This window comes from Lathamus discolor, chromosome 6 (assembly GCF_037157495.1).
Source record: "Lathamus discolor isolate bLatDis1 chromosome 6, bLatDis1.hap1, whole genome shotgun sequence".
Classification (NCBI taxonomy): Eukaryota; Metazoa; Chordata; class Aves; order Psittaciformes; family Psittacidae; genus Lathamus; species Lathamus discolor.
In genome coordinates this window covers 85,304,289-85,316,332 of record NC_088889.1, presented here as the reverse complement: position 1 = coordinate 85,316,332, position 12,044 = coordinate 85,304,289, and the positions used below count along the sequence as shown (strand labels likewise).

At 40.8% G+C, this 12,044-nt stretch overlaps 1 long non-coding RNA gene across 2 annotated transcripts; it reads right to left on the bottom strand.

The window, feature by feature from the left end:
• Positions 1-323: 323 nt before the first annotated feature.
• LOC136017841 (uncharacterized) lies at positions 324-11,629 on the bottom strand. 2 transcript variants are annotated; one of them, XR_010614110.1, is made up of 3 exons: positions 11,524-11,629; positions 1,114-1,168; positions 324-362 (listed from the first exon to the last, which is right to left on the bottom strand). It is a non-coding gene; the product is annotated as an uncharacterized LOC136017841 (long non-coding RNA). The 2 variants fall into 2 exon arrangements; XR_010614109.1 differs by lacking the exon at positions 324-362 and adding an exon at positions 479-572.
• Between the last annotated feature and the right edge of the window lie 415 nt (positions 11,630-12,044).

Genomic DNA, 12,044 nt, shown 5'->3' with positions numbered 1-12,044 from the left:
AACAAACATGGTAATGGTCAAAAAAGTATGTTTTAAAGAGCAGACAAGCCTAACTGTTAGAGGGTAGAAAGAATGTGCTTGAGAATAAGCATGTGTTAATGTTCCATCTTGAGCCACAGATCAGTCCTGCAGGGTTCAGTCTGTATCTATTTGCAAAGACAACTCCTCAGAGGTGCACAGATTTGTTGACTACAGTTTCTTTCAGATAGGCAGCAACACTGCTCCACAAAGGAAAACGCACAGCCTGGGTAGAGTTAGATTTCACCATTCTCAGAGCAACTTAATTAAAAATCTCCAAGCATCTAATGAACAAGAATCTCATTGTTTCAGGATCAGCACAGGAACTCTTCAGGGATGGCCAGCTAATAGCACAAGGGAGACAAGATCCAGTTTGCAGGGTAGCTTTGTCTAACTTCTGGAAAATATCAGTCTCAGGAGGTCAACAATATCTCATTTGAGGTGGTGTGTGTGTGTTTTCATGCTGGGAAAGGTGCAGGGAGCAGTGTAGCCAGTTTCTTAGGTTTAGCATGGTATCATGCAAATGTAATTAAGTCTTTGATTTGAAAACATGCCTAAAAATAAAAATGGTCTTAGAGTAAAAGCATCAGGTTTTTACCCTTAGCAAGTAATTAAGAAAAAGATGCTCCCCAAACCCAGGAGCAAATCACAGCACAAATCAGTACGAGCAGCTCCTTGAATGCCAACATATAAAGTACAAAGAGATGAAAAAAGACTCCAATCTGATTTATGCAGAGAGAACTCAAGCTGCCAGAGTTAAATTGTCCTTGCAATTGCTAAGAAACTGTGGATGACAATCTTAACTCAGAAAAGATGCATCCAACACAGATAATTCTATATTAGAGTTCATCTGTGTGATAAGGAGTAAACTGATCACAAAAAAAAAGGCATTATCCAAAGAAGAAGTGATCATGACTTGACTGCATTTTTCAAGTGCAAACAGAAGACTCTTTACTCTGCCAAAACTACTAATATACTGCTTAAAAAGGATCAGTTTCATGAAGCTGGGGGAGGAGGGCAGGGAGCAGAAGGGACAAACCAGTTGAAAGAAAGAATTTGAGAAGAAAAATGTTACAATAATAGGGAACAACTTACAAACATTTTTGTGGATGTCCTGATAAACCACAGTCTGAGTCAAAGCAAGCTGTAGCTGTGAAAAAAACATGCCGATTTAGGGGGAAGCAGGTATAAAACATATATATACCAAATGCAAGAAAGGCAAAGTTCTTAGTTTTGATACAAATCAGAATGCAGAATTGCCATAGATTTCTCTTTATGTCAACTGTGTAAAAAAACAAATAAAAAGCCAAAGAAGGAAACTTTAAGCTATAAGAGGAATATAAAGGAACTGTATCATGATAATCTTCATACACAGATTAAAGTGTCAAATGGCCAAAAACAACACAGAAAGGGAAATAGTTTCATTGCCTCTACTTGAAAGAAAGCTGGACAACATGGTCATATCTGATGATAATGATGGTGAATAGTTTATTTTAATGATAGGCAAGAAAAGCTTTAAGCAAAAGCTTTACTAGAAGCAGGCATTTTAAGATAGAATCATAGAATCATAGAATAGTTAGGGTTGGAAAGGACCTCAAGATCATCTAGTTCCAACCCCCCTGCCATGGGCAGGGACACCTCACGCTAAACCATGTCACACAAGGCCTTGAACACTGCCAGGGATGGAGCACTCACAACCTCCCTGGGCAACCCATTCCAGTGCCTCACCACCCTAACAGGAAAGAATTTCCTCCTTACATCCAATCTAAACTTCCCCTGTTTAAGTTTTAACCCGTTACCCCTTGTCCTGTCACTACAGTCCCTGATGAAGAGTCCCTCCCCAGCATCCCTATAGGCCCCCTTCAGACACTGGAAGGCTGCTCTGAGGTCCCCACACAGCCTTCTCTTCTCCAGGCTGAACAGCCCCAACTTTCTGAGCCTGTCTTCATACGGGAGGTGCTCCAGTCCCCTGATCATCCTCGTGGCCTCCTCTGGACTTGTTCCAGCAGTTCCATGTCCTTCTTATGTTGAGGACACCAGAACTGCACACAGTGCTCCAGGTGAGGTCTCACAAGAGCAGAGTAGAGGGGCAGGATCACCTCCTTCGACCTGTTGGTCAGTAAAACTAAAACCACTCCTACACACATAAGCTTCAAATAGGTGGTAAAACTGTGGGAAAGGACCGTCCTGTACAGACTGTTCAGTGAAAGTTTTAGAGCACCACAGCACTTGTAGAGGGCTGGTGAAGGCTAAGGCTGCTCTGATATTTAAAATACAGAGCCAGAGAGACTGATCCCAGGCACATCCACCAGCACTGCAAAGGATAGAGGGAGCAGTACCAGGAATAGCTTTCAGAAGCAGTAGCATAATTAATGCATGTGGATTTGTGGAAAACAGCTCAAAATAACCACTTTCCTATGGTCAGCTGGTGCAGACAACAGTGTTTATGTAGGGTTCACAGTCTGCTGTGAAGCTCTCATATGAAGTTTTGATTAAAACACTAGAAAATATGTCACATGGGTCATATTAAATGGTTAAACCCCAGCTACTTAGACCTGAAATGAAGCAGAAACAACTTTCAAATAACTGCTTTTGTTATGGTAATGTCCAATAGCTGGTTTCTTCCTCTGCTAGTACGTATTTCTATCAGTCACATTAATGAAGACTTTACCTCTAAAGGTTATTGGGAATAATTTAAAATTAAAAAAAAAAAAAAAAAAAAAAACAACCAACAAACACTAAACACCAAAACAACAACAAAAAAGAAAAAAAAAGGAAAAAAAAAAAAGAAAAACAAAATAACAAATTCGCAAGAAGAAAAGAAGGAATTCCACATAGGGGGCTTTCTGCATTGCCTGGTAAACTTAGCACAAAGCTGCTATTTCAGTAAAAACATGTTTAACACAGTAAAGAGAAACAGAAGTCCATACTGAGAGAGATTAGAATCTTTCCTAGCAACACAATCCCTGCAGAGGTTATGGTGCAATATGACCCACACAGCCCCAGTGCAAAAACCACCTCATGTGTTCTTCAAGATCAAGGGAGGAGTAGAGAAATTCTATCACATCTGACACTGCCATAACTACCCTCAAATCCTGTTTCTGGTTTTGGTATCCACAGATAAAGAAACGTGTGTTTGGGAAAGTTCAAAGAAGAGCTATCAAATTTTAAAGGTAAGAACACTGCTTAACAGAAAAAAATACCCAAACAAAATGAAAACTGCAACTCAGTAAGCCCTAAATACATGTTCTTGTGTTATTGTTTACCAGTATGCTTACTGGGTGTGTTATCAAAAACGGAACGCAGCTACAGACACATACTGGATCCAACCAAAGCAGCAAAAAGGCTTTAAGACATAACTAATTCTTAGTAAGGATCTATTCTGCCTTTCATTACATGCACAGGCATAGTATTGTTACAACTGTTAGCATGAATAGAAGTCACATGCATGTTCATTGCTGAAGGCATCTAGGTGTAAGCCATTATATGTGTTGTTTCCACCCGCATCTAATGCTGGCTAAGAAGGAAAGGCTAATAGTAATCTTTCTTTACTACCACAGTACAAATCTCCAAATTAGTGCATTCATATACACACAGCATGAGACCAGTGTAGTGATGATGTAATGCTTGAAGGAAATAGAAACGCAAGTATTTCCAACATTTAAGAATACATATATCTCCTGAATTTGATGGCACTTGGTGTTTGCTAAAAAGTTCAGTGTTGGGATAAGAGATTTTTACAGTGAGATGTTCCTATTTATGCATGACATCCTACACTCATTGCCAAGATAACATCAAACCTATGATATGAGGATCAAATTCCCATTTACAATTATTTATTTCAGCAGCAGGTATAAAGCAGTCTTTTACAACAGCTCATTTGCTAAAGGAAACCTTTGTAAGGACAAACACTTTCTAGAGGGATTTGCACCATCATAAAACTGAGCTGTGCCATAGATTGCAAGTGAAAACTGAACGAGTCCTACCTATTGACTCACTGATCAAATACATTGCTGAGAATAAAGCTTTCTACTTTGATTTGTGGGTGTTAACAGTCACCAGCAACAATAACAGCCTTAGAGGTATCTGTCACCATTGGAAAAAGGTTTCTTTGAAAGTTTGCATTACTGAGGGAAGACTTTCTAGACATGTTTGTAAGAGGGATAAACTGATTTTCTAGAAGACATCTCATTGCTGTTGGCCCACTGTTGATACTCCATCAGAAATGTTATGAAACCAAAAAGAGATTTCACATCATGTTCTACTTTTTTAATTCAGAAGATATTAATATATTCATGGTACACCCAGCTGCCTATTTTGGTAAGGTTTGTCTGCTCCTGCTTTCAGAAATGAATATAGAGTCATGAGGAAGCACCAAAGTACCTCTGTTCTCCAAGTGACGGGATATCTTAAACAACATCCCACTTTTCTTTATGCTTCTCAGTCTAAAAAGTGGTTTTATAAATGAGAGCTGTGAGGCCCTCCGATGAGTAAGCTCAAGCATAGTAAATAGTGGAGACCCAGGCAGAAAGTTATTAGTCCTTCTCCGGTTCTTCCTCTAGTGATCACTGAGTTTTTCAGACTTCCTTTCATATGTGAGCTCAATAAAGGCACGAATAGAGGATTTGAGCTGTTCTCGTGCATTTTTTGAATTAGCACTTCTCATACTGAAGGGCACTGGAGAACCTGAAGACCTGAGCAGCCGCTGTTGTGGTGATTTCACAGCAAGAGGTGGGCTTGTGATCTCCAAGCTGTAAGGTCTAGTTGACTCAGAGCCCATGTGTGGTGTATGGGCAGCTAATACCTTTCTCACATTGTTTGTACAACATAATAAAATCCTGAGTACACAGGACCTGGGAAAGAGTAATTAAGAAACTGTTCTCATACAGCCTGTAGCTATAATTTGCGAAGTGTTTGATGTGATCTGCAGTCTACAACTACTATCCTTCTGTAACTAGAAGCTTCATTTATGATACTTTCTTATTTACAGTTGTAAACTGCAAATGCACAGTAGAGATTCTTCCATTTTCATGGCACAGTATGGTTTGAATGACAGTATAAAGGATAACTGTTGAGGTACAATTAATCTGCGTATATTCTACTGACAATCTATAAAGTTTATTTTCTCACCAGCATAGTTCTACTGGCCAAGACACGCTTACTTCATGTGAGACACCTTAACATAAAAGATTTCACTCCATGTTATTCTTATCTTTGTGTTTAGGTGACAAAGAATTAGATCTACTGAGTTTTAAGCATGCTTCTTTTGGCTTATATATGCATAATAGCTTATTTCATCAGCAAACATTCCACTCTTGTCTGACTTTAGCTCATATTGAAAGTTAGGTTCTTTTTTTTTGGTGACCATAGAAGTGCCTTTTTTGAGTAATGATTAACTAGTGTTTAAGCAGGCAATTAAATACTAATATAGGTCTTACCAAAATAAACTTCACCTGCCAGGGTCTAAGACAGATATTTGGATCTTCAAATAGCAACTATTTCCAACAATCTCTGCTTTAAACTGCAACACCTTCAAAAATTATACCATAAAATTGAAACACATATGATCACAGCATAGATTTGTTGGCACTTCTAAGAAATAAACAGAAGGCTAAGCCAAAATTGAAGAAGACCATGCCAATAGATCCAATTTAGAACCATAACCATTTTCTGGGGATTTGATCAATACCTGGGATTGCATCAACCAAGAACTCTTCTAGAACAAAATCATGCAACTCCCCAGGTGGAGTTAACTCAGTTTTGCGATGAAAATCATATCCAGGAAATTGGATGCTAATCGCCATATTCCACCATTCACTGGAGACCCCCACCTTCCCTCCTCTCAAAGCTAGCATTTTTCCATCATTGCTAAATACTACCTGTCAAGAAAGAGTTGCATTTGACTGAGATGCGGAGGCATCAATAAAGTAATTGCTGATGGCAGATAGCATTCTTTGGTTCGTGTTCATCCCCCTGTATGACTTAATTAACAATGCCTTCACACCAGAATAAATCAGCTCTTTTATTTACCTGATGTCTTCAGACAATTTTATGACTCTCACATAGAGGTTTCTTTGTTATTTCTTCCAGAGTACTAGGCAGGTAAGGGGCATGGACTCAGTTTAAGACCAAGACCCCAAAATCCCTGCTGATATGACAGGGGAATGGAGGGCAAACAGGGTTGGAGCCAGTGTGAAATTATGGAGGCTTTGGAGATATGGCTGGTGTGACAAAGGAATTAGAAAGCAACTTATTTGAAGTGCCACAGCACAAACAAAAGAAAACCTAGCAAATTAGATGAAATAAGTACATTAGGGGCATTCAAAGAAGAGTCAAGACTGACATATGAACAATTTAGGACAAATTGTAGCGGGTTTTTTAAATGAATGGACAATAAAATATATGCTTTAAAAATTACACTTAGAAGAACTGCTTAAAGCTTAGTTATACTCCAGCCTAACTTCAGCTTACAGCAGTTGAGGACACCTGGCACAGAAAGCAGAACAAAAAGAAGCCACTCTTCTATGCTTACCTATGTTCTCACCAGAATAAGAACAGCAGATTTTCCTCTGCAAAGCACTTCAGCAGTCAGACAGCAATCTCACTTATATCCATGCAAGCTCTAAATGACTCTCCGATGCTAACAACATAATTCCAGATTTCTATTCCCGTATGCAAGATCAACTGCTGGGACTATGCTACCTTCACCCAGCAAAAACACTTATGCGTAACAGCTGATTCTGCAAAGCATTTTTCCAATCTCCTTACACAAAGTATAATCACAAACTAGGAAAGTTACTGTGAAATTTGCTACTCAATTTCTCATGTCAAAAGGCAGCTTAAACCAGTGGCTCTAGACAACAGTGTAGATAACCAAAATGAAACTCAATGCCTAAGCAGAGCCATTTCACAAAGTACAACAGAATGAAATCTGTGTGCCAGTAAAACATCCAGGTAGCAGCTAGTACAAGACAGAGACATTATTCGTTAGGCCCAAGCCAGACAGTATTAACAGTCACAGAAGGGTCTCTACTTACTTAGAAGAAAATGGAAGTGGTGTCATTATTTTTCAATTGTAAATAAAGGATATGGAAACAGAAAGACAAGATTCCATCTGATTCAATGTTAAGCGGTATCAGTACCGCATGGACATCACCTGAACAGTTGATTAGTAAAAGCTACATTTGAAAAACAAATCTTACATTTCTGAAGGACAAAAAAGCCATTGTCTTATCTCATCCATACTTCAATCCTCACACTGGAAAGGATCAAGACTTATGCCATAGAGAGCATACAGACACCTTACCAGTAAGTCCAAGTTCAAGAATCAATGTGAGGCTTCCAAAATACATCCTCGCCAACTCCCTTCATGCCCCTCAGCAGCAGAGACTGCTCAGAAAACCTCGATCCTCCCTGAGAAGCTGTTAACTATGTAGTTGCGAAGCTGCCCATGTTTTCCATATTTATGCCATGCTTGTCAGTGATTGAGAGGACTGAAAATCGGCTACCTAATGACCCATTTCATTTTCTCCATTTGCAATAGGAATTTCTCAGTTTAGCGTAAACCCAGAGAAGGGAGATTTTTCTCGTCTACCAAATCATCTTACAATGTTGTTCTCTAAATGAACTAGCAAAAGGCCTCCAGTTCAAATCCAGGAATGAAATCCTTTGGCCCCATAGAAGCAGCAAAGAAAAGTTTTCTTGGAGACATGCTAATATCTAAGCAACCCAGTCCTCCTAGAAGTATTCCATGGGATAATCTAATCTGGGTCTGTGACTAATGTTATAGTCACTTCTCATGCTTCATAGGCTTCCAAGTTTATACATCCTATACAGCAACAGTAAAGTCTAAATAACTTTCTACAGGTTCATTTATCTTCTTTAGAAAACCCAGACACATGGCTGCAATATGTCAGTGTTCATTTTATTTAAAAAAGGGGAATAAAAGAAGAGAAGAAAGGAAGTGCTGAGGTTTATTCCTCTTAGTAGTTTAGAGGTGGCAAAATGAACTTAAGTGTTTATAACAGCTCTATTGCGACAGATACATTGCAAGTTTCTTCCTTTTGTCTCAAAGGCTGTATTCCACTCACATTTTTTCAGGAAAACCTCCAATGAAATGACACACTCATCCATTTTATAACAGGTAATATTGGCCACTGAAGCATTCATGCTGGCTGCTTGTGACACTCCTACAGCCTGCTGCTTACCTTACTGCAGCTGAAGGAACTCAGGAGAAACTTCCCAGGCATCAGTGAAATTACATCAATCCAAGAGAAATCAATATTAGAACTGTTGCCTCATCATGCCACTTACAATTTACGCCATCTAGCAGGCTCATTAAGCATCAGTGAGTATATGGCCCATCAAAGTTAATGAAAAATGCTTCGGATTTCCAACAGATTTTTGGTCTCAATTTACTGCTTCTCTGCAGAACTATTCCTTTATTCTGGTCAGGGGAGCTATGGCCTTTGACTTGGAAATCCCAGTCCTGGTCAGCATCAGTTAACCTTCCAGCCAAGCCTGACAAAGCCAATTAGGGTATGGTATCAAAGTGCATTTAAAGCATAACTATTTAAGCAGGTTATAGGTCTGTTGTTTGCTACAACCAAAAGTTTTACTTCTGGAAGTAACGTTAATACAAGACCCTCTTTTGCAGTTTTGAAGGAAGCCTGAGGGTAGTGCTTTCACTTATGATGACAGGCAGGGTTCTCAGCATCTGTTTAAACAAAACAGAACAAAGGGATTATCTGTTGCCATGCAACCAATAAAAATAATACATTTTTAATAGCTAGGACCAGAAAAAGCAGCTGCCATATGGGCTCAGAAATTTTCGAAAGAGAAAGAAGGGTTAATGCCTTAAGTCAAGTTAAACCACTTTTCAATAGCAGGGAGGGGAACAAAGCTTTTATGACCATTATATGCTCAGCATGGCTGGAAAGAGCATTGCTTTCAGCAAATTCTCCCAGTAGGTACAAGAATTATTGTTCTTATACAAATAGGGTGGATTTTTACTTCCCTGACCTGCTGTGTTTTTTTCCCCTGTGTCTTTCCATATCATCAAAGCACTTCACCTTTCAGCCTGTGACAGCCCAGGCTGTTACTTGATCTCAACACTCAGAGATCTCCAGAGAGTACCTAGATTTTCATATATGCTAGCACACTCAGACATACCTAGAGAAGACAGAGAAAATCAGGAAAAGACCTGGAGGAGGATCAAAGGAATCTTGTTTCCTTTAAAGAAATTAATGTGATAATATAGCTTGGGCAGTCTAGAAAACCCTTAAAGGAACAATTTTAAGCACTATAACACACAACTTGTACAACTTCACTGACACATGTAAAGCAACATCAGTCATAGTAAGGTGATCCGGTTTGTCTGAATTGTATTCACAGGCAATGTTGAACAGCACAGTTGATGACCAACGTGACCAGCAGGTCGAAGGAGGTGATCCTGCCCCTCTACTCTGCTCTCATGAGACCTCACCTGGAGCATTGTGTGCAGTTCTGGTGTCCTCAACATACAAAGGACATGGAACTGCTGGAACAAGTCCAGAGGAGGCCATGAGGATGATCAGGGGCTGGAGCACCTCCCGTATGAAGACAGGCTCAGAAAGTTGAGGTTGTTCAGCCTGGAGAAGAGAAGGCTGTGTGGGGACCTCAGAGCAGCCTTCCAGTACCTGAAGGGGGGCTATAGGGATGCTGGGGATGGAATCCTCATTAGGGACTGTAGTGACAGGACAAGGGGTAATGGGTTAAAACTTAAACAGGGGAAGTTTAGATTGGATATAAGGAGGAAGTTCTTTACTGTGAGGGTGGTGAGGCACTGGAACAGGTTGCCCAGGGAAGTTGTGAATGCTCCATCCCTGGCAGTGTTCAAGGCCAGGTTGGACAGAGCCTTGGGTGGCATGGTGTCGTCGTTTAAACAAAGTCAGCCATAAACCATACAGCCCATCCACTCACTCCCCCCACTTCTTTCCCTCCCTCTACTCCCAGAGGGACGGAGAGGAGAATCAAAAAGAATGCAACTCCCACAGGTTGAGATAAGAACAGTTCAGTAACTAAGGTATAACACAAATCACTACTGCTACCACCAATAATAATAATGATGAAGAAAATAACAAGAGGAAAGAATACAACACCTCAACACCAGCCGACCAATAACTCGCCCCACTCCCGCCAGCCAAGCACTGACTGATACCTCATCCAACCCTGCAGTCCTCCTAGCCCTTCTGGATAACTCCCAGTTACATCCCAGGTATCCTGGGTTTACCAGGAACCATTTTGCTCCTTCTTAGTAGCTGGTGCAGCACTGTGTTTTCACTTCCAGCCTGGGAACAGAGCTGATAACAGCGATTGTTTTTAATTGTTGTTAAGTAATGTTTATTCTGGCCAAGGATTTTGTGAGTCTCATGCTCTGCTGGGGACGAGGAGAGGCCGGCAGGAAGCAGAGACAGGACACCTGACCCAAGCTAGCCAAAGAGGTATTCCATACCACAGCACGTCATGCCCAGGGAGGTAACTGGGAGTTATCCGGAAAGGCAGGGTCTCTCTTCAGGTGGGGGTCAAACTCGTTCGGCAGTGGTATTGTATTCTCTTGTTATTTTCTCTTATCAATATTATCATTGGCGGTAGCAGTAGTGATTTGTGTTATACCTTAGTTACTGGGCTGTTCTTATCTCAACCCGTGGGAGTTACATTCTCTCGATTCTCCTCCCCATCCCTCCGGGAGCAGGGAGGGTCGGGGGCGGGGGGGGGTGGGGGGGGGTGGGTGAGTAGATGAGCTGCGTGGATCGGTTTAAACTATGACACCAGGCATGACGTGCTGTGGTACGGAATACCGCTTTGGCTAGCTTGGGTCAGGTGTCCTGTCCCTGCCTCCTCCCGGCTTCTCCTCCTCCCTGGAAGAGCATGAAGCTCAGAAAGTCCTTGGCCAGACCAAACATTTGAGCAGCAACTAAAAACATCGGTGTTATCAGCACTGTTCCCAGGCCAAAAAATGAAAATAGCACTGCACTAGCTACTAAGAAGGAGAAAAATGACTGTTACAGCTGAACCCAGGACACATGGTTTAGTGGGAGATGTCCCTGCCCATGTCAGGGGGGTTGGAACTAGATGATCTTAAGGTCCTTTCCAATCCTAACTATTCTATTATTCTATAATGGCAGAGATCTGCAAGACCATAAGGTATAGTTAGCATACCCATATATCCCTAATGCCTTTCAATGTCTCAGCTACTGTTACCCGTCTTAGGAGTTCAATAATATTACCAAAAAAGAAAGAGCTTTCTTGAATATTAATCCATCTGGAAAGCCAGAAAAAAACCTTGAAGAAACCCATTTTTATAAGATGAAACTGTTCCCAGGAGAAGGAAAAAAAGAAGTGCTGAAGCTCCTGTTGCAATAATTATTCTCCAGGGGATTTCAGCAGAGGTTTGAAGTATCTGGAAAATTAAGCTGTTTAGAAAAGTACAAGAGCTCATACTGATGTTTTGCTACTATACATTACCTATAAAAGCTAAATTGCTGTCCCATCCTCGGCTGCTGACAGTGACAAGCATCTGGTCCCACCTCACACACTGTTCCTGTGCCGTATACATTTAAGCCAGCTGGGGAACACTGCCAAGGAAAAAAGTTTCATTGCCTTTCTAGTTTCTCAAAACACACCTTCAAGGCTCCCATAGATACATTTCTGCCTTTTAATAAGTAACTTCAGATGACAGTCTCGATATTAGCAGTATACAATGTCACAAAACTAACCAGTAAATAAAGAACACCTCTGTTCTTCCAAAATCAAATCATTCCAACCTCTCATCACCAGTTCTGGTTCTGCACTTGCAAGAAATGGAAAGCAAAGCTTTCCTAATCTCTTCCTGGGTCTCAGTAAAAGCTGAATGGAACCAGCAGGAGCTTTGCTTGAAGACTAGCTGCCTTTGGGTGAAATCCATACTGGCTAGCTTTCAACATCCTTCCTTTGGACATCTAGCTCAGGCAGCATCACATAGGAAAAGCCTGGACACGCTGCAAATC